Below are 20,786 nucleotides of genomic sequence, written 5' to 3'. Positions count from 1 at the left end.
TGTTGTTTTTTTTTTTTTTACATGATTGACATTTAGTTGATCATATGGTCTCGGCCATATGGTCTTCGACTTTATGAAATGTCAGCCATGTAAAGTAGACCATATATATATATATATATATATATATATATATATATATATATATATATATACATAAAAACATACACACATATACACATACAAATACAAACATGCAAGCATAAACACACATACTGAAAGCTATATTTACATACATGCATATATAAATACATGTATATACATATACATACACAAAGGTGCATAGATACATACCTATACACACACAAAAATACCACATAAAAAGGAATGAATGTCCAAATGGTACATAAAAGAAGTTGTGTTAAGTGAAATCATGTGCCTCAATTTGTGTTTCCCAAAAAATTAACATTTTAAAGCGTTTTTCGTTCATTTCTCTTAATAAAGTGGAAGTCTTCCTCTGATCTCACCATGCTAACATGTACTAAAGTGATAGTTCATACTACTGATTAGACATATCAGAATATGAACAGTTCAAATTGACATTAAAATAATCCTCAGATAATGAAGAGTTACAAAGGAAGAAAAGCTAAAAACCAAAAGTCTTAACATAAACTTCTTCTTCTTTTGGCTTTTCCCGGTTAGGGGGTTGCCACAGCGGACCACATGTCCACTCATGATTGGCAGTGGAGTTTTATGGTTACGAGTTGCCAGCCCGGCGCCCAGCCTTCCACAGAAGGCACACACATGCACGCACTCATGCTTAGGGCCAATTTAGAGTGTCCAATCCACCTACAGCATGTCTTTAGGATGTGGGAGGAAACCAAAGCATCCGGAGAAAACCCAAGCAACCACAGGGAGGACATACAGACTCTGCACAGAGTGCCGCCTATAATTACATCTAATTTGTTTTAGTTTTTTACAATGTATTTTAGTTTAATAACTGCATCCCCCTGTATATCACATGTTGCCTTTAGACATTTGTGATAGGCTATTGTGATTTTAAAATCTGTTGAGTCTGTATACTTTTGTTAGGTCTGAAGAATCGGTCGCAGTTACCGTGAAAGCACTTGCCTTCATTTTATTGCTTGCTTTTACTTCTGAGTATTGTTATACTGGTTTACTAGGATTAAAGAGTTTATACCTCAGCTGCCCTGGTGGTTGATGGACTTTATTACTTATTGATGATGATGTCCAGGAATTCCATGTTATCATACATATAGTGGTTGGCAAAGTGTAAAAAGTCTATGGTGTTTACAGTATAGAAGGAGTAGTTATTCAGCCTGTCTAGGGAGCCTTTTCATGTGATAAAGATATCATCAGTAAAATGATAGCAAAAATTCATGTATTGATAGAACTCTGAGTAAAAGATGGAGTTCTCTTCCCATCTTGCCAAGGCTGTACTGGCTAAGTTAGGGGCCATAGAAGCTCCCATACCAATCCCCTTGTTTGTTTGTACCATTTCTGATTGAAGTAAAAGCAGTTGTAGGTGAGTATGATATCCAGCATATTCTCAATATCTATAATTTCTTTTTGGGTGGTGTTGGACTTTGGGCACATGTACTCTTTCACAGCATCAGTATAGTAGTTATGGAGAAGGACAGTGTGTAGGGCTCCACATCACTTGTTACAAGTATCATCTCTGGTTGTAGTTTTATTTCTTTGATTTTTTTTTTTTTAATTACAAGAAAATCCTAGCCAAGCAAGAGTTTTCACTGTGTGATTCCTTAAAACCTCTTGTTAAAGAGGATAAAGTGATATATGCAAATATCCCCTTAAGGACATCAGGTGTGTATTAACAGACTTAAAAAGAAAAAAGTCATGAGTATTCAGAACTGTCATATAGCTGAAACACATGATATCGTTAATTACATCTAGTAATCAGTCACTTTTTTTTATCATGACATTCATTACTTTAGTATCAAAACAATAAATACTATTTTTTTTGGGGGGGGGGGCTTGAAATGTTGCCTCAGTGCTTTACATCTTTTCTCATAAAGATTCATACACTTCCCATTATGTGCCAAGTGAGTATAAGACAATCAGTAGTATGAAAGTGGTGGCTAAAACATTTTTTTTCTTTTCCTGGATGCCACACATACTGAAATTCATCAAGTTTGTTACACACAGCATAAAATGATTAACACTACATATTGTTTGTCTTACTCTATTACAAAACATGGGCACTGCAGTTTACTTTGTACTTGATCCATTTTGATGTGCAAAACTGGTTGCCTGTTTGTGAAAATGGTGCTGATCACCTGTTCTTCAGTTATAAGTCTGGTCAGACATCTGTCATTGGATATCACTCTGGATTCCATTTGGTCTACTTATGACTGGACAGCTAGTCATCATCACTTCTGTTGTCACTCTCAGTCAGTGGTTAATCAAACATCAGTCCTGTAGCTACTAATTCTGGGCCGTTTGCTTGGTGATCAGGTTTTATATGGTCTGTACAATGCTAGCAGTGTTTGTTCACCCTTTTAATTTCTCCAAGCCTTTTGGGTTTCTAATACCATGATGGGAATGGACCCCATTCCTAATTCAAAGTATTGTTAAAGTTTATGAAATTAGTATTGTTTCACTGTTTGATGTCAGCCAGAAGTGCTCTTCGCAGCACTCACAATGTGCCCAGTAATGACTCCTTCTGCAATTCGTACAGTTACATGTATCGGTATCATATCTAAGTACAACTGTAAATTCTTTTTTATAAGACCAATTGCTCCTGCTACTACTGGAACTGTCTAGGCATCTTTCTTCCATATTGCCCTCATTTCTGCCTGCAAATCCTGATACTTTATGACTTTGTGTCTCTCTGTATGTTACACACTGTAGTCACTGGGTGTGGCAATTGCAATAATCAATGCAACTTTTGTCTTCTTTTCATAGACTACTATATCTGGTTTCTTGCATTTATTTTTGAACTGTTGGTAATGGATGATCCAATGGGATAGAAACCAGTGGCCTCTAAACTTTTTTCACCAAAGACCAGTTTCATGTAAGACACTTTTCCATGGACCAGCCATCCCACGCGCATAATAAAACATAATAAAGTGCATAATATTTATTTATTTATTTATTTGACATTTGTTTACCAGGGAGGACCAACTGGACTAGAAGTTCATTTTCAACTGAGACCTGGGGAGAAAAGCTCCAAAGTACAATAAAAAGACAATTGACAATAATTACCAGAAAAAACTGTACATTCTGCATACAGCATAACATTGATCTTGTTAGTATATAACAATAATAATAAAACCTTCAAAGTATATATGGGGTAGTACTAATGAAGTCCATGGATATCACTGTAAGCAAAGTGCAGTCATGAGAAATACAATTCTGTCACTCGACAGGAGGCCTAGAAGGCTTATTAGATGAGGTGCTAGAGTGTTACAATAAATCTTTTGGACTGTATCACTGGTCTTTTGTTTTTTTATATCATATTTTTTATTCATGGTTTGTATTCCTGTGGTAAGTTGTCTGTAGACAACAAGGGTACCAAACTACCACAAGAGGTTATATCCTATCTTAGTAGATGGGGAAACAGGCTACTGATAAGAGAGACACAGCCTCTGACATAAACATTGTGAAGTCTGCAACAATTAAAGAGGAGCACTACTTGCTTGGGCAGTCTACTCCAGTCAGTGCTTTAGGAGGGACCCCATTCCAAATACCTTTGGCTAGGGTTCACCTTGACTGGGATGTTGGAAAAGGAAGCAAGCAAACAGGTGTGTTTGAAGATATCCCTGCAGAAGTCCTGATAGGAAATGATTTTGATAATGCTTTACCTTGTGTGCATGCAGTGACACAGTCAGGCTTGGAGACAGGCATGTGGGTCTGGTAGACTGGGAGGGACCCAGACAAACTGCACACGTGGAGCCAGGACTGATGAGGTGGCTACTTCAGGGAGGGAGCTACCCTGTAGCAGTGAGACTGAAAGTAAGCCACAGCTGCTGGTGGGTACTGATGTTCCCTTGGACAGAGTGACTGCAAGGGCAGAGGTGAGTAGTAGTACCCAGGCTGACAGTGAGGCACCACTTTCAGAGAATACCAGACTCCCTCTGGAAGGGGAGCTGGAAAGCATTACAAAGAGAGAATTGAGACAGTCACAGCTCTCAGACCCTACATTACAAGGCTTGAGGGAGATCACTAGGGAGTCACCTGATTCCGAAGTAAAAGGGGATTCCATATACTGGAACAAAAGATTACTGTATAGAGAATGAACCCCTGAGGGAGGGCTAGAGGCTAAGGCAATAAGCAGTTAGTAGTGTCCAGAGACTACCATCTGGCATTTCTAGCCCTAGCCCATAACATTCCCTTTTTAGCTCATATGGGCATAAAGTGTACCAAGAGACATATTATGCAGAACTTTTATTGGCCTGGGATTTCCAGGGATGTAACAGGGTACTACAGGAACTGTGAGCAGTGCCAAAAAGTAGGCAAGGCAGGAGACAAGCTCAAAGCTCCTTGATGCCTTTTCCTGTGATTGAGGAGCCATTAAAGAGGGTAGCTATGGATATTGCGGGGTCTCTGAGTACCCAAGTTCCAGAGAGTAGAATTATAGCCTAATGTTAGTAGACTATGCTACCAGATACCCTGAAGCGGTTGCCCTGTCCTCTGTTGAGGCAGAAAAGGTGACAAATGCATTGTTCGAGATTTTCAGAAGGGTAAGTTTCCCAAGAGAAATACTGACTGACAGAGGTGCCAATTTCATGTCAGACCAGCTGACTTGTCTGTGGAAGCACTGTGGGGTGAAGCACCTGAAAACCACCCCCTACCACCCCCAGAATAATGGTCTTGTGCAGAGGTTAAACTCTACACTAAAGATCATGCTAGTGGCATTTGCAGACCAGTTTAAGAAAGAATGGGACAAATATTTGCCCCATCTGTTATTTGCATACAGAGAGGTACCCCAGAAATCCACAGTTTTTTCACCCTTTGGGTTGCTGTATGGGCATAAGGTGAGGGGATCTCTAAATTTGATTCATGGTGAGTGGGAGGGTGAGTGTGAATCCCACAAGGAGTCTGTTGTGGTATATGTCCTAAACCTCAAGACAAGGCTCAGGAAACTCATGGGCTTGGCCCAGGAGAACCTGGCAAAAACCCAACAGCAGAAAAAGGTCTGGTATGGCAGGAATGCTTGAGTCAGAGAGTATGCTGTGGGGCAGCAAGTTATGGTTCTCATTCTTGTCAGACACAATAAGCTGCAGGCAGCTTGGGAGGGACCCTGCAAAGTGGTAAGAAGGGTCAGTGATGTTAAATACATGGTAGAACTGCTATGCAGGAGGCAGGGGCACAAACTGTACCATGTTAACATGATGAAACCTTACCATGATAGAGAGGCCCTTGTGCTGAATATTTGCAGTGGATGGCAGGAGGAGTCTGAGGTTACTGTGGTGACTGATCTCCTCAGTGATGCTCGGCCTTACACCACAGTGGAAGGCATAGCAATTTCTCAGCAGCTATCACCTACCCAGGTTCAAGAAATCCAAGCCATGTTACAGGAGTTTGGAGGCATGTTCACTTGGAAACCAGGGTGTACCCACCTTGTGCAGCAGCATGTGGATATGGGACCCCAAAGGCCTATTAAGCAGGCTGATTACAGGGTGCCTGAGAAAGTCAAACAGACACTGAGGGAGTAGATACAGGAAATGTTGGAACTGGAGTTAATCCAGGGGTCCAGCAGTCCCTGGGCCTCCCCACTGGTGCTGGTACCAAAGAAGGATTACAGCACCAAGTTCTGTGTGGACAACAGGAAACTAAATAGTCACACAGTGTCAGATGCTTACTCCATGTCAAGGACAGATGAAGCCTCAGAGAAGCTGGGTACAGCTAAGTACTGGTAGATCATATCCCAGCAGGAGATTTTAACCTTGCTTACCTGGATGATATTGCCATCTATAGCCATTCCTGGCAAGAGTACCTTCAGCATGTCAGGAAGGTGCTGGGCATACTACAGAGGGCAGGGTTGACCATTCAGCCCAGTAAGTGTTAGGTGGGTATGGCAGAGGTCTCTTACATGGGACATAGAGTGGGGAGTGTTAAGATCAGGCCAGAACCTGCCAAAGTGGAAGCCATTCAGGCATGGCTTACCCCTGTTACCAAAAAGCAGGTGAGAGCATTCTTAGTGACAGCAGGGCACTATAGAAGGTTTGTCCTCGATTATAGTATCATAGCTGCTCCTCTCACAGACCTGACAAGGAAAAACAGGCCAGATAAGGTGGTGTGGACTCCAGCATGTGATCAGGCATTCCAGAAGCATAAAGGAGCTTTGGGAGGACCCCCTGTGTTAGCCAGTCTAGATTACAGCAAATAATTTGTTCTGTAGGTGGATGCTTCAAACCATGGGGTGGGGGCTGTACTCAGCCAGGTTTCCTCAGATGGAGAAGAGCACCCGGTGGTATATCTCAGCCATAGGCTCCAACCCAGGGAGGAATGCTATGTAGCTGTATAAAAGGAATGTCTAGCCATAGTCTAGCCATACTATGGGCACTGCAGAAACTTCAGCCTTATCTGTGTGGAAGGAAATTCACTGTAGTTACAAACTACAGTCGCTTAACATGGCTACATTGAGACAGCCAGCAAAATGCCAAGTTACTAAGGTGGAGCCTAGGGTTCCAGGTATATGATATAACAGTGCAGCACAGCAGTGGGGTTAGCAATGCCAATGCAGATGGGCTCTCAAGACAGAGTATGGGGTAATGTATTCCCAAATGGGCTCATTCATCTCAAGCAACGTTTCTCAAGGGGCACTTGAAAAACTAGCTTGAGTCTTCGAAGGGTGAGGGGAGAAGTGTGACAAAAGGAGGTAGTGCCAGCACAGCTAACTGGAATCTTGTAATTAATTATATGTCAGTTGTGAATATCAAACTGATTTATACAAGATGCTTGCATTACAAATGTATTAGAACTGTATGTCATGTGTATATCAAACTGATTTGTACAGCCGTTTGCTTTGAAAAGGTATTTGCAAAGTGCTTGTGTTTGAAATGTATCCACAGTGTGCCCTACTGAAGAGAATATAAATGTACAAGCGCTATTGTAAGTGTTTAAATGTATATGTTTTAACAGAGGAAACTGGAAATCAGGAGGTTAACATCAATTCAGCAAACTTTAAGTATATCTGAAATTAAATCACTTTATAGGCTAGGTCATAAAGATGCTATCTCACAGGTTTCAAAGCAGCCAGAGACACAAAGTCTGTACTAGGAAGCTTTCTGTATTGTCTTTATGGTAAACTAATTACTACTCTGGAAGTCTGGAGTTATGCATTTGTTTTATGACTTCCAGCACCTGTCATAGATCTGAGCAAAAGCCCTTGGGTGTGTATTCTTATGGGTTGGTGCTAAATCCTGCCAGCTTCCAGCAACTGCAGTTTGCATGGGAACTAGAAGTCAGATGACCAGAAGTGATGTCATTCTGCAAGCTATCCCAGAGGTAATATTTTAGATATTGTCTTGAGAAGTCTGTTAGTGAGACTGAGTATTCTGTATTCTGTCTTGGGCCTGACAACAAGGACCATTCACCACATCATCTGCCTTGCTCTATTAAGTAAGCTATTAGGGAATAGTATAATTCTCTTAGATTCAGTCAGGAATAGTGAAGCTTAGTTTCGATATTGTTTTTCTTTATTTGTCTGGGTCTGTCCTTCAGTGTTATTTTAAATATTTCCTGTGATTTTAATGTCTGATGTCACTGTGAATGAATATTTAGTATTGTCTTGTTCTTTTATTATTTATTATTAAATATATTTAAACATTTCATTGTGGCTGATCTTTGTAGAGATATTTAAGCTTTGAGAGTACTTGCATATTTATTTGGTGACACTTTGTGGGCCACTCCTAATAGCTTTGCTCTTGGTCAAACTACCATTTGTATTAATATTAATTTCATTCAATATATTTGGTACCCTTGTAAGGGACTTAATGTAGCTGGCAAGAGGTTCTGGTGGCACTGATAACTACCTTATAGTCTGGCCAAAAGGGGGCATAGCTAGTAAACATGTGCCAGCCTTTCCCAGGTGTTTTGTGTGTGTGAGTTGTGCAAATCAAATCTCAAAGAGTATGTGTGTTAGCACTTGGGCAGGGACAAGAAGCACTGGTTGTACAGAATGAGTGTTGGAGGACTTGGCTTGGAACCCTGGCTAAGGACTCAACTCTATATATGTGCCAGTGGGGAGTCTTATTGGGGATCTGGAGAAAGAGAAAGGAACAGCCCTGGACTGACTGTATTCCCTGTGTGCTCTTAAGGAAAATTGTGCTTGATTGTGCTTGATGCAAAGAGCTGCATCTGGAGATACTGTGTGTGTACCTGTTATCCTCCCAGTGAACATCCTCCACTGGTGCCAGTGGAGAGGATTGAGGCTCCTTGATTTTCCCAGCTCGTGGGTCTTTTGTGGTTGGAATGTAATGCTAAAACTCTTTTAAAAGCAAAGATAGGTGATCATGCACCAGTTGAGAGAATGAAGGTCCAGGCTCAGTCTCTTTCAAAATCCCTGTTAATGTTTGAAACATGTCAAGTATCTCTGTGTTCACTCGCCATCCCCACAGTTCCAGTTTGGCTTTGAATGCAGCCACTTTATCTGCCAACTTGAAGACAGTTGTCCCTCTCCTCTGAAGTGACAGATTGAGTTCACTGAGCAAGTTGCATATTTCACACAAGTAAGCGAGTTTTGTGATCCATTCTGTGTTACTGAAATGTGCTGCTAGTGGTGACTGTTTTTCTAAAAGAAACCTCTTGAGCAGCTCTCATAACTCAAACACTCTGGCCAGTGATCTACCTTTAGAAAGCCATCTAACTTCTGTATATAAGAGAAGACATTTGTGCTTTCTGTCCATCTCCTCACAAAGCCACTAGAACAGCTGCAAGTTAAGGGCATGTACTTTGATGTGGTTAATAACTTTAATGACTTCATTCAAAATGCTTTTAAGTTCAAGTGACATTTTTTTGGGTAAACAGCATTGCTCTGTGAATGACACAGTGCATAGACTCACATTCAGGCGTGACCTCCTTGACTCGAGTAGTGAAACCAGAAAGCCATCCAGTCATGGCAGCAGCTCTGTCTGTGCATACACCAACACAAAAGGACCAATTCAGTTTTCCTGATATGTAATTATTCAAAGACTTGAATAGTTCTGGAGCTGTGGTGTTGGTTGGCAATGATAATGCACATATGTGGGTGGCATGATGCCAGGGAATCTTCTTGGGCTAGGCTTATATAGGCTCCAGGGCCATTAGCCTAGTACACACCTATGAACCTATGAACCTATAACATATCCTTATGCACATCCTCCTAAAATATATATCACACAAAAACAAGCATTATTGCCTTGTTGTCAACATCAGTAGACTCGTCAGCCTGGATTGTGTACCATGGTGACTCATTAATCCTCTCTAACAATTGTGCCTCAATTTCCTCTGCTATTTCATCAATTCGTCTGGTGACGGTTCTAGCCAAAAAGAGGAACCTGTGCTACCTTTTTAACTGCAGCCTCTCCTAAAAATTCACAACAAATGTTCTTAGCAGCAGGCAACATCGGGTTTTCACCAATAGTAAAAGGCTTCTTAGCCTTAGCAATACAGTTAGCCACTAAGTATGATGTTCTCAGTGCAGACAGATTTGTTGGTGTGGTGCCTTCAACAATTCCTTCTATCCTTTGTGGTCATGTTTTTTTTTTTTTTTTTTTAATCCAAAGGCTTGTCTTTTAATGCAGGGTGCTTGGTCTCTATATGGCAAAGCAGTTTCAAAGGCTTCATGGCCTCATTGGAAAGCTGATCACCACATATTACACAGAGCGGGTTTGGAGCATGTGAATCATCTGTTGCGATAAACCCATAATTTAAGTAGAACCATTGGCATTTTCTTTTAAATGCAGCTTTCTTTTTGTTGGCAGTCTTAGAGTCTTCTGCTGTCTCCTCATTGGGTCTTTCCCCTTTTCCAAAGAAGCTCTCCAGAGATGTTTGTTTTTTACTTATTTTTTAATAATGAAAGCAAACAAGTAAACACTGTAAATTGGTAAAACAACAAATGTCACACTAGTCCAGGAGTAACTGCTCTTAAGGTAATTTTTCCCATAGATTTGAGATAAGCTTTTTTGTTTTTCACAGAAAACTTCATCAGATAAAAACCATTAAAAACAGGAAGACTTAGTTTATAAACTTTATATTAATATCAACCAAGTCTTCCTGTTTTTAATGCTTTTTATTTGATGAAATTTTTTGTGAAAAATGAAAGAGCTTATCTCAGACCTATGGAATAAATTACGATAATGGCAGTTACTCCTGGACTAGCTGCAGTTTGTTGTTTTACTCATTTTACTTGCAGGCTTCATTTATTGTGAGTTTCAGACTTCATATTCTCAGAAAATATTGATGGTAACTTTATTTTAGCAACTTTCTAAGTTTATAAGAGTAATATTCAAAATTTGTCCCTATTATTTGCGCCTGTGTCCAGATTTATTGTGCAAGAGACTGAGTGGTATCGTCAAGAGGGATGTAAACTTAACAGCAACCTTACTGACTTTCTATGTTTATAAGAGCAATATTTAAATATCTGTGTCCAGGTTTATTGTGCAAGAGTTTGTGTGGTATGGTCGAGAAGTATGTAAATCTAATGGCAACCTTATTTACTTTCTAAGTTTATAAGAGCAATATTTAAATATTTGTGTCTCCATCCAGATTCATTGTGCGAGAGGTTAAGTGGTATGGTCAAGAGGTACGAAAACCTCATTGCTGCTGCTGCTACTAGGGATCACTCTCATTCTTCACACTCTCACACACACACACACACACACACTCGTTTCTCCTTTCATGCACGCATTCACTCATGCAAGATCGTTCTCACTCTTTCTCTCTCAATTTCACACACACTCTTTTACTTTCATGCACACATTCACTCGCACATGCAGACAGAAACATACACATACACACACACATACACACACACACACACACACACACACACACACACACACACACACACACACACACACACACACACACACACACGCACGCACACGCACACACATGGTCTCTTGTACTTTCATACATGTATTCACTCACACATGCAGAGAGACATACACACACACATAGACATACATGCTCACATCACTTTTTCATTGTTGGGGACCACTGATATAAACGTCATAATTTTCTATGATGCTTTATGGCTCATGTTTCCAGTGTTTTTCAGCTACTTCAATATTATAATGTTTGTACAATCCCCAATGCAACAATCTGGCTGAATTATTATACCTTTCAGTATACAGTCCTTCTGCCAGCAGTATAACACAACCAGCAACAAGATGTGTAACTGTTTCCAATTCTGTTTTACAAAACCTACATTTATCCTTTCTCCCATATGTCAATGGACTTTGCAAACCAACATGCATGTATTCCACTATCTTGAGTAGCCAATATTAACCTTTTGTCTTTTGCTTTAAATTCTTCTTAACCATTCCTGTGTCTGATCCTGATCAATATGAGGTTGTTCCAAGAGTTTTCAATACTTGCAACTATATTAATGCATTTTCCACATTTCTTGTGTTCTCATCTGTTCCTTCACCTTATATTCTTTCTTTTGTTTTTTTTGGCACATTCATTGCTACCTGATTTTTATCTACTTCTGGTATGATGTTCATTCCCTCTTGACGCCAATATGCTTCTGCTAAACTAAGCAGGGAAGTCATCTTAGACTTATTCTCCTCATGTTTCAAAACTTTCACTACATTTGGGTCTTGTGAGGTCAGCAGATATGTATGTAGTCCCACGATTGCAAATCTATACATGTAGTAAATTTTGAGGAGGCCCATACCTTCTACAGAATGTGGAATATATATATATATATATATATATATATATATATATAGTCTTGGCATGCACTGATTTTTATAAATCATTTGATGTGCTTCAGCAGATATGTATGTAGTTACACTATTGCAGACCTATACATGTAGTCAATTTTGAGGAGGCCCATACCTCTGACACAAGATGGAATATACAGTCGTGGTATGCACTGATTTTATAAATCATTTGATGAGCATGAAGCATCCTTTTTGTTTTGCTGTCCAAACTATCCAACACCTTTTGGGGGCAGTCAATCACTCCAAAACTGTAAGTAAGTACAGGAAGAGCAAATTGGTTTATAGCATGGACTTTTTTCTAGCAGTCAATGCTGTTTTTAGTATTAATTTAAGTCCTCTAAAATATTCCTTATGGAGTTTTATTTGCATTTTTTCATGTTTTATTGCTGATCCTTCATCAGTTCTCAAATATTTATACAGTCACTCTTGCTCAAGTTCTTTTATATCACATTCCTCTCCCAAACTGATGTTTTCTTGGTCTTGTAGCTTTCCTGATTTAAAGGTTGCTTTTGCACATTTATCAAGGCCAAATGACATTCTTATATCATCTGAAAAAGTTTTGACCACTTGCAGTTGTGCTTCCATTTCCTCATCTGATGAACTATAAGTTTTAAATCATCCATGAAAGGAAGATGAGAAGTCTTTACACTTAGTTGTTTTCTGGGAGCCAAATTGTAGGCATGACCTAATCTGTTAAGTAAACATCTTAATGGGTGAAGGGCAAGACAAAAGAGCAGCGTTGACAGAGAGTCACCTTGGAATATCCCCTTTTGAATTTTTATCCCTGGAATAATAATTTGTCCTTTATCATGGCTTAACTTTAAAGTGGTTTGCCACAGTTTCATGGCTGCTGTAATGTAATCAATCAGTGTAGAGTGTATCTTATACATTTGTAAGCAATCTTTTATCCATGAATGAAGGCTACTATCAAACTTTTTTTGTAGTCTATCCATGCCATACTTAGATTCTTCCCCTTTTTTGCAGTTCTCCACTACAACTTTACTTAACATCAAATGATCCTTTGCTCCATATGACTTTCACAGTGACATAATTACAATGACATTGCAGATTCTTTTAATACATATCTGTCTTATAGTTCACCTCGAAAGTCAGAAATTATATTCATCTTGTTGCATATGCTACAATATTGAACTTGTGCAATATATAACAAACTATCATTATACCCATGGAAAAGATTGAGTAATCTTTTGAAATCCCTGATTGTCTAGATACGCTTGTAAAAACATTTATACAAAACAGATTCTGGAAGTATAACGAGCACAAAATGTTAAATGTTACGATGGTCACTATATACTAAATCATCTTTGCAAAGAAAAAAAAATAAACGTGAAGTTAATAACACAAAGCAGCAAAACAATGAGACGTACATTTTATGTTTACATGCTTGTAAAATTAAACATATTGTCTGTTGTACTTGTTATTCTCTGTTATGTATACAAATGTTTGCTTGTGCTTTCTAGTGGGACTTACCTCACCAGAGCTCCAATGAAAATGGGATTTCCTAGAACAAAATTCCTGGTTAACAAATAAATAAATAAATGTGCACCACAATAAAGTAGATATAATTCATTCTATATGCACCTTAAATCTTCTCCCTTTCCATCTTCTGTATCTTTTAGGAGCCATAAGGTTTAATAAAGGAAGAGGCTAGTTCAATATTTCTGTAATGTGGACTATGCCAGTTCCAGAATTCTATGGTACAGAAGGCACAGATTTTGTATTTAGTTGTAAAATATACTTTACTGCAAGTCATATCTATATATATATATATATATATATATATATATATATATATATATATATATATATATATATATATAGATTCACTTGAGAATCTCGAAAAACTGAAATCCCGAATTTCAGTTTTCCGAAATTCTATGCCCGAAAGCTTTAAATCATGAAACACCGTAAGTGCGAAATTTAAAATTGCGAACCTACACAACAAATACACCATACACATACAAACAATGTCCCCCCACAATCAAACATATAGTCCTACATTACAGACAAGCCCCCCCCCCCACTTATATATACTAACTCCGAGATTGCACAATCACACACACAAAGGTAACTCACACTCACACATTTCACAGCCCCTTGCACACACACATCACAGCTAAAATACACACTAACATACATTAAAGCCCATAACCTACACACTCATACTGACTTACCTGAACTTACATCTATCCATTCACACACCGCAACACCAGAAGCTCCGAACTTCAGGATTTTGAATTTTGTGCATCTGGTGTTTCGCGATTTAAAGCTTTCGGGCACAGAATTTCGAAATACTGAAACTCGAGATTTCAGTATTTCGGGATTCTCAAGTGAACCCATATATATATATATATATATATATATATATATATATATATATGTGTGTGTGTGTGTGTGTGTGTGTGTGTGTGTGTATATACATATATATATATACATATATATATATATATATATATATATATATATATATATACACACACACATATATATATATATATATATATATATATATATATATATATATATATAGTGGCTGCGGTGGTGCAGTGGTTAGCATTGTCACCTCACAGCAACAGGTTCTGTATTTCAATTCTCAGCTGGGGTGCCTTCTGTGCAGAGTCTGCATGTCTTCCCTGCAGTCACATGGGTTTCTTCTGGGTGCTCTGGTTTCCTCCCACATTCCAAATGCAGTAGGTGGATTGGACACTCTAAATTGGCCATAGGTGAGAGTGTGTGTGCGAGTGAGCAGTGCAAATGAACTACTGCAGCAGAGCTAGGCACCCGGCGGTGTAACCTTGGCTAGAGATGATTGTCACTGTGGAAGTGACACCCCGACCCCATGTGCAAAGGGGTTGAGGATGTAATTTTATATATATATATATATATATATATATATTTTTTTTTTTTTTTTTTTTTTTTAAACAGGCTTAACAATCTCTTAAGACGGTATTAAATAGGTTGCCTGAGTGACCCCTTCAGCACATTACTACTGTTTGCACAAAAATAGTTTATGTTCAGTTTTTAGAGCCAGACACTGTCATCATTATATCTACCAATTATTGTTGTCAGTGGAAACAGTATTTTATAACAAACATGAGTTCATCACCAGAAGGAGATTCCAGTCGTACCTGATCCAATTTGATGACTGACATACAGGTGAACTTGACAGAGGATTACCATTACGTATAGTCTACCTGGAGTGTAGAAGGCCTTTATCTCTGTCCAACATGAATGCTGTCAGGAAAGCTGGAGGGGCAAGGGGTAGGTGCAAGACTGTGGATCTTGAATATCTCTTGGCTGAATAACAGTGCACAGAAGTGAGGAGACAGTGATGTCAGGAATTAGGAAAGTGACCAGTTGGCCATTGCAGGGGTCTGTTCTGAATCCAGTAGTTTCCAGTGTATTTCTCTCAGACATATCTGAGGAAATACAGTATAGGATCAAACTTTTTTCTGATTTCACAAAGATAGGTGCAGCAGTGGTGGGTGGGAATAAACATCTAGTGAATGATTTAGAAAGATGAGCACCTGTGGAAACAGAGGCAAAGTATTTCACTGGGGTCCCATCAATGCTGGTGTTAAGTATCAACTAGGATGACTGGAACTGATGACAAGAGAGCAGGAAAAGGATCTGGAGGGTGTTGATTATACCTAGCCTGGACCCCCAGAAGTAGAATGAGAGGGCAGGGCAGGTAGCAATCAAAATGTGGGGATGTATCCTCAAGGGGGAAATTTCCAGAAGCAAAAAAGGTAATGAGGTAATGCCTTCCAGACTACATGGTCTTGGTCAAGCCACACTTTGATTACTGCATACAGGTTTGGAGGATATGTGAGGAAAAAAAAAAACATCAGGTTCCTGAAAGAAATTCAAATGAAAGCTTCCAGAAAGATCTATATGATGGGAAGACATTTATATAACTAGAATGGAAATGTGCCAGAGGTCTTGTCAGCTGAAACCAGAAGAAATGGGAAGCATGATACTGGATCACAAGATCTTGCCAGGGAGATGTGAAAGGGCCATTCTGAACAGAAAAGGAAGAGGGAGAAAGAAGGGAACAAGCAACAAACTGCAGGACCTGACTACTCCCGGGATCGCCAAAAGTACTTTTTCACACAGAGAGCTGTAGACCCATGGAATGGACTAACAGAATGGCTGTTGGAAAGAGAAATCACAAAGGCATTTAAGAGGTCATGGGATGGTGGGGTAACAAAGGAAGGAAAAGATGGAGGGGAGGTAGAATGTTAAGTCATATAAAAGAAAAGATTGGATAGGTTTATTGCCACCTTCTGCCACCAGGCTAATATAATATATTAATTATTAAAGTTAAATCAGTGCAAGCACCATGGAATCTCTTTTTCACCATCTTTCCCTGAAAAAAGGTGAAATATTTATGTTTTCTCTTTGTCGACATGCTGTGACAACATAGCAGCCATATGAATGCAACCATGCTAGAAATCATCAAGCTGTGGTAGGAATGTTATGCTCAGAAGAAAAAAAAATTGCAAGCATTATAGAACAGCTATAATATGACTAACATGTAAGATGTTTTGAATTATCTTGACAATGTGGACAGTCTGTTTTCAGAGTATATCAAATTACATTTCAGGGAGAAAACAGGAATATTCAGGAGGAAGCTTTGGAGTATCTAGTGCAGTGTACTTCTGATGCCCTGTATGACAACGCATCATGCAGTATTTTCTTAAAATGCCGTTATAGAGGTTTGAAAACATAGCACACAAATCCATCCAAAACAAAAATTTCAAAACTATTTTTAAATTCTCTAGGTGGCAGAATTTGAGCAGCATAAAAAAATGTGATTAGCACCACCCTTGTCAATGATGCTACAGAAGAGAATCTTTTCACAGGACATTCTTGTGCATCATGCCTATATTTCATTAGCAATAAGTTACACTCAGCATTTTAGACACATGCTGATATCTAACATGCTAATGTTACCAGCATTAATGCTGTGGCAGCACTTTTTATTTAAGCCTATGACAGGCAGAGATTATACCATTTGTTTGAACAACTGCAGCAGCACTGTATTATAGCAGGGTGACTGGGACCCCGCAAATGTAATTAGCTAGATAATCTGAACTGTGAAATACCATCTGATATGCACATTGTAAAGCCTGATTCAAGTCAACCCTGCAAGTCTAGTTAGCAAATTGCAGTTTTTTTAGGAATATAAAGAATAAACAAAAATGGAGCAAAGGCGACACAGAGTCACTCTAAATCAAGTCCAGTCTTCTTAGGTATATATCCAAAGCTTTATTAGGAATATGTTTCAGTGTGCATACTCTATAAGGTGGAAGTTTACTATACTAATCTTTTTATTAAAAATAACTTCAGAAACCGGTATTAAAAGCAGCAAAGTGCAAAATATTTTACACAGTACTACCATCAGAGAATGTGACCGTCATATATGTCAGGCAAAATGTATTCATGCAAGATAAAAAGGCAGAGCTATAAATTAAATGTCATTTATACAACATTATTCAAAACTCTACAAATAAGCTACGGGTCAATAGACTGTCATGCCAATAGTACCTGGAAAAAATAGTATTCTTTGAAGAGATTTTAAATACCTAACTCAAATGCTACAGTTATCTAGTAGTGGGATTAAAATCCTCTGCAGGCAAAGCATACCAGTTAAATATGGGTTTGTTTCTCTCTGATTTATATATATATATATATATATATATATATATATATATATATATATATATATATATAGCATTTATGAAAAAGAACAGTGAGAAAATAACCTCTCGTGCTATAAGAAGACACTTTTGATTAATGTATGTCAGCACATCTGAAAAGAAATTATGTAAAAAAAAAAAAATTGATGAACTAGTGTTTAAATTGTTGATAAAAGCCAAATTCTCATGACAGCTTAGTAAAGGAAATTCTTTGTTCAAACTCAAAGGATTTAGCTGTGGCACTTCATGAGGTGGCCCTCTGTATTATTAAATACGTGGTCCCCCGACAGCACTGTAGATAAAGATACTAAAGGAGGAGGTAATACATCATTAAAATTAGGAGACAGAAAACTGCCAGACACAAAAAATGAAGACTGGGACAGTAACTGCAGGTACTTTGATTTGTGTGGCTATGCTCTTTCTAACCAGTTTGCTAGTGAGCAGATAACCAGATGTGGACCAAACCAAAATATGTGGATTTACTGCCACAGCAACAGTTGAATTTGCTAAGGGATCCACTGAGAGTCCAAAACAAAGTTACTGAGCTTGTACCGCAGTTCCTCAGCTCACATTGATTGTAATTTAATGTTAGACTCTCAGTGATCTCCTCCCAACATATACAATCAACCAGACATCTCACAAATCCACTTAAACAGCATGTTTATAAAACAACACACAAACTTTCCAGGTTTAACCCAGAAATGCTCATTAATACCCTGTCATCAATTAAATGGAACTTCTTAAAAATCCTCCCTTTAGATGATGCTGTAAACGAATTTGATACAACTTTCCTGACTATTCTAAATAGCCTTGCACCTCCTAGAAAGAAGAGACTAAAAACAAATAATGCAATTTGGCTATTCAGAAAGAGTAGAATGCTGATGCAGGATAGAAAAAATGCATGGAAGGAATGGTAAAAATATAAAACACCACAACTTCTTGAAAACTTCAAAATGCTTTGCAGTCTTACTAAAAAAACAAATAAATGGGGACAAAAAAACTACACTATAATAACTTTTAGAGCAATAGTAAGCAAAACTCTAAAATAATTGTGGATAGCCATTTAATAAATATTGTATGCTGGCCAAAAATTCAGTCCTAAGCCTTTTCCAAATAGCTCACCATTTGAAACTGCAATACAGTTCAACTCTTATTTCCTAGATACTATAGCTTCTCTAACCAAGAATTCCCAAACATCTAATCCTAAACCTGCCCAACAGCCATGTATCAACCACATTCACTTTCACCTTCAAACCTGAGCACACATCCTACATAAAACTACTCTTAAACAAACTCAAACCATGTTCTACTTCAGCTGATGACAGCCAATAGCATTACCTACCCTGTCTCAATCCTTATTAATAGCTCAGTCCAGGAATCTCATGTTCCCTCTCTCTGGAAAAAGTCATACATTGTTCCGCTGCAAAAAGGAGGAAATTCATCAGACATTAGTAACTCTGGACCTATAGCAATCTTATCTCATCTGTCCAAAATACTTGAAAATGTATTCAAAAGCAATTGCTAAACTATCTCCTGCAGGAAGAACTCCTATCTCCCACACAACATCCATCCCATCCCTCCCATAGTACAAACACTGCACTTCTAACCTATATAGATAATGTCAATTATTCTAAAAATAATGGCAAACTTGTCTCCTCCTTATTTCTAGACTTGTCTAAAGCCTTTGACACAGTTCATCACAGCAATACTTCTACTTCAAATGTCCTTACTAGGTCTCTCTCAGCCCACCCTTCTATGGTTCAAAAGCTACCTGTTCAATAGGTATCAGTCAGTAAAATGGCACTCCACCCTATTTCTATACCTCCCAGTCACCACCGGTGTACCACAGGGCTCTATCCTTGGTCCCCTTCTCTTTAACATTCTCACCAACACCCTCCACACATCCACACAACAGGCCTCCCTAATAAAATATGCAGATGATCCCACACTCATTTGCACATCTGATTATATGGCACACCTCCAAATAATTACCCAGAAAGCTTTAACAGCCACTGAAACATGGCTTTTATAACAAACAACTCATGCTCAACCATAAAAAAACCTAAATGACAACTGTTTTCTCCAAATCCCTCTCTCGTGAAAAAACAAAATGTAAAGTTTTCTCTCCTGATAATACAACAACTGAAGTCACTTCTCAAAGCAAATTATTAGGGATGAAAGAGAATAATAAATAATTATCCTCTTAAATTCAACCTGCATATATAAATTGTATAAAGGCTCATCAAAACCTAGGGATGCTTTATAGGGCTAAAAAAACTTTGTCACAAATGCAACTGAAACCATACTTGCTACTACTTATCTCCTCCGCAGACTTCCTTATGGTGCTCCCATCCTTACTAACCTCCAGGCATCACAAAAATCAAAACTTGAAGAATGCTATAACAAAACTGATAAATTTGCAGCAAATACCCCTTTCAGAACCCACCACTGCATAGCACTAAATTGGTTAGAACCACCCCATCAAATAACATATACACAGCTTCTTACCACCTATAAAATTATCCAGAATTCATCTGTTTATCCAGCACTAAATGATATTCTATACAACTATGTTTCCAGTCAGTCACTATGATCCAGTGACAAAAACTTCTGTTTCTCCACAAAGCTATCAAATCTACTTGGTATTGACTATACACATACCATCTTATTAGGCCTGGAACTCCTTACCAATATCCATCAGATCAATACCCTCCCATCCTTCAAAACTATTCTGAAAGATGTCATAGTCAAAAGCTATCTCTGTTCTTGCTCAACAGCAGGATAAACTTTATCCCTAAATGAGAACTAGTACCTATTCATACCTTACACCTCCTTATTCTCCAGGTCTATATTAAATAATCGAAAGTTGAATTCACAAACAGTATTTCCATTGAAAATACCTTTCAGCGAATTCTGAATATTGCGATCGTAGTACAGTGAAGATCGGAAAATTTGCCCTTTCCTCACTATAGTGCGATCTTGAAGTTGGTATATATAATTAGCAGGGGGTGTGGGGGGTGTAGCCCCACACAAGAGTGAATTCGCTGAAAGATATTTTCGATGGAAATACCATTTGGTGAATTCAACTTTCAGTTATTTAATATAGACCCACTCTCCCTTCTTCACTTACTTCCTTACTTCTATACATTTGTCTCTCTCCTGTCTTCCTCTCTAAATATATCACAAACCTGCTTTTCACTCACTTCAT

Source organism: Protopterus annectens, chromosome 6.part0, assembly GCF_019279795.1.
Source record: "Protopterus annectens isolate FY-2018-M chromosome 6.part0, PAN1.0, whole genome shotgun sequence".
Lineage (NCBI taxonomy): Eukaryota > Metazoa > Chordata > Ceratodontiformes > Protopteridae > Protopterus > Protopterus annectens.
Note: the sequence above shows the minus strand (reverse complement) of the source record.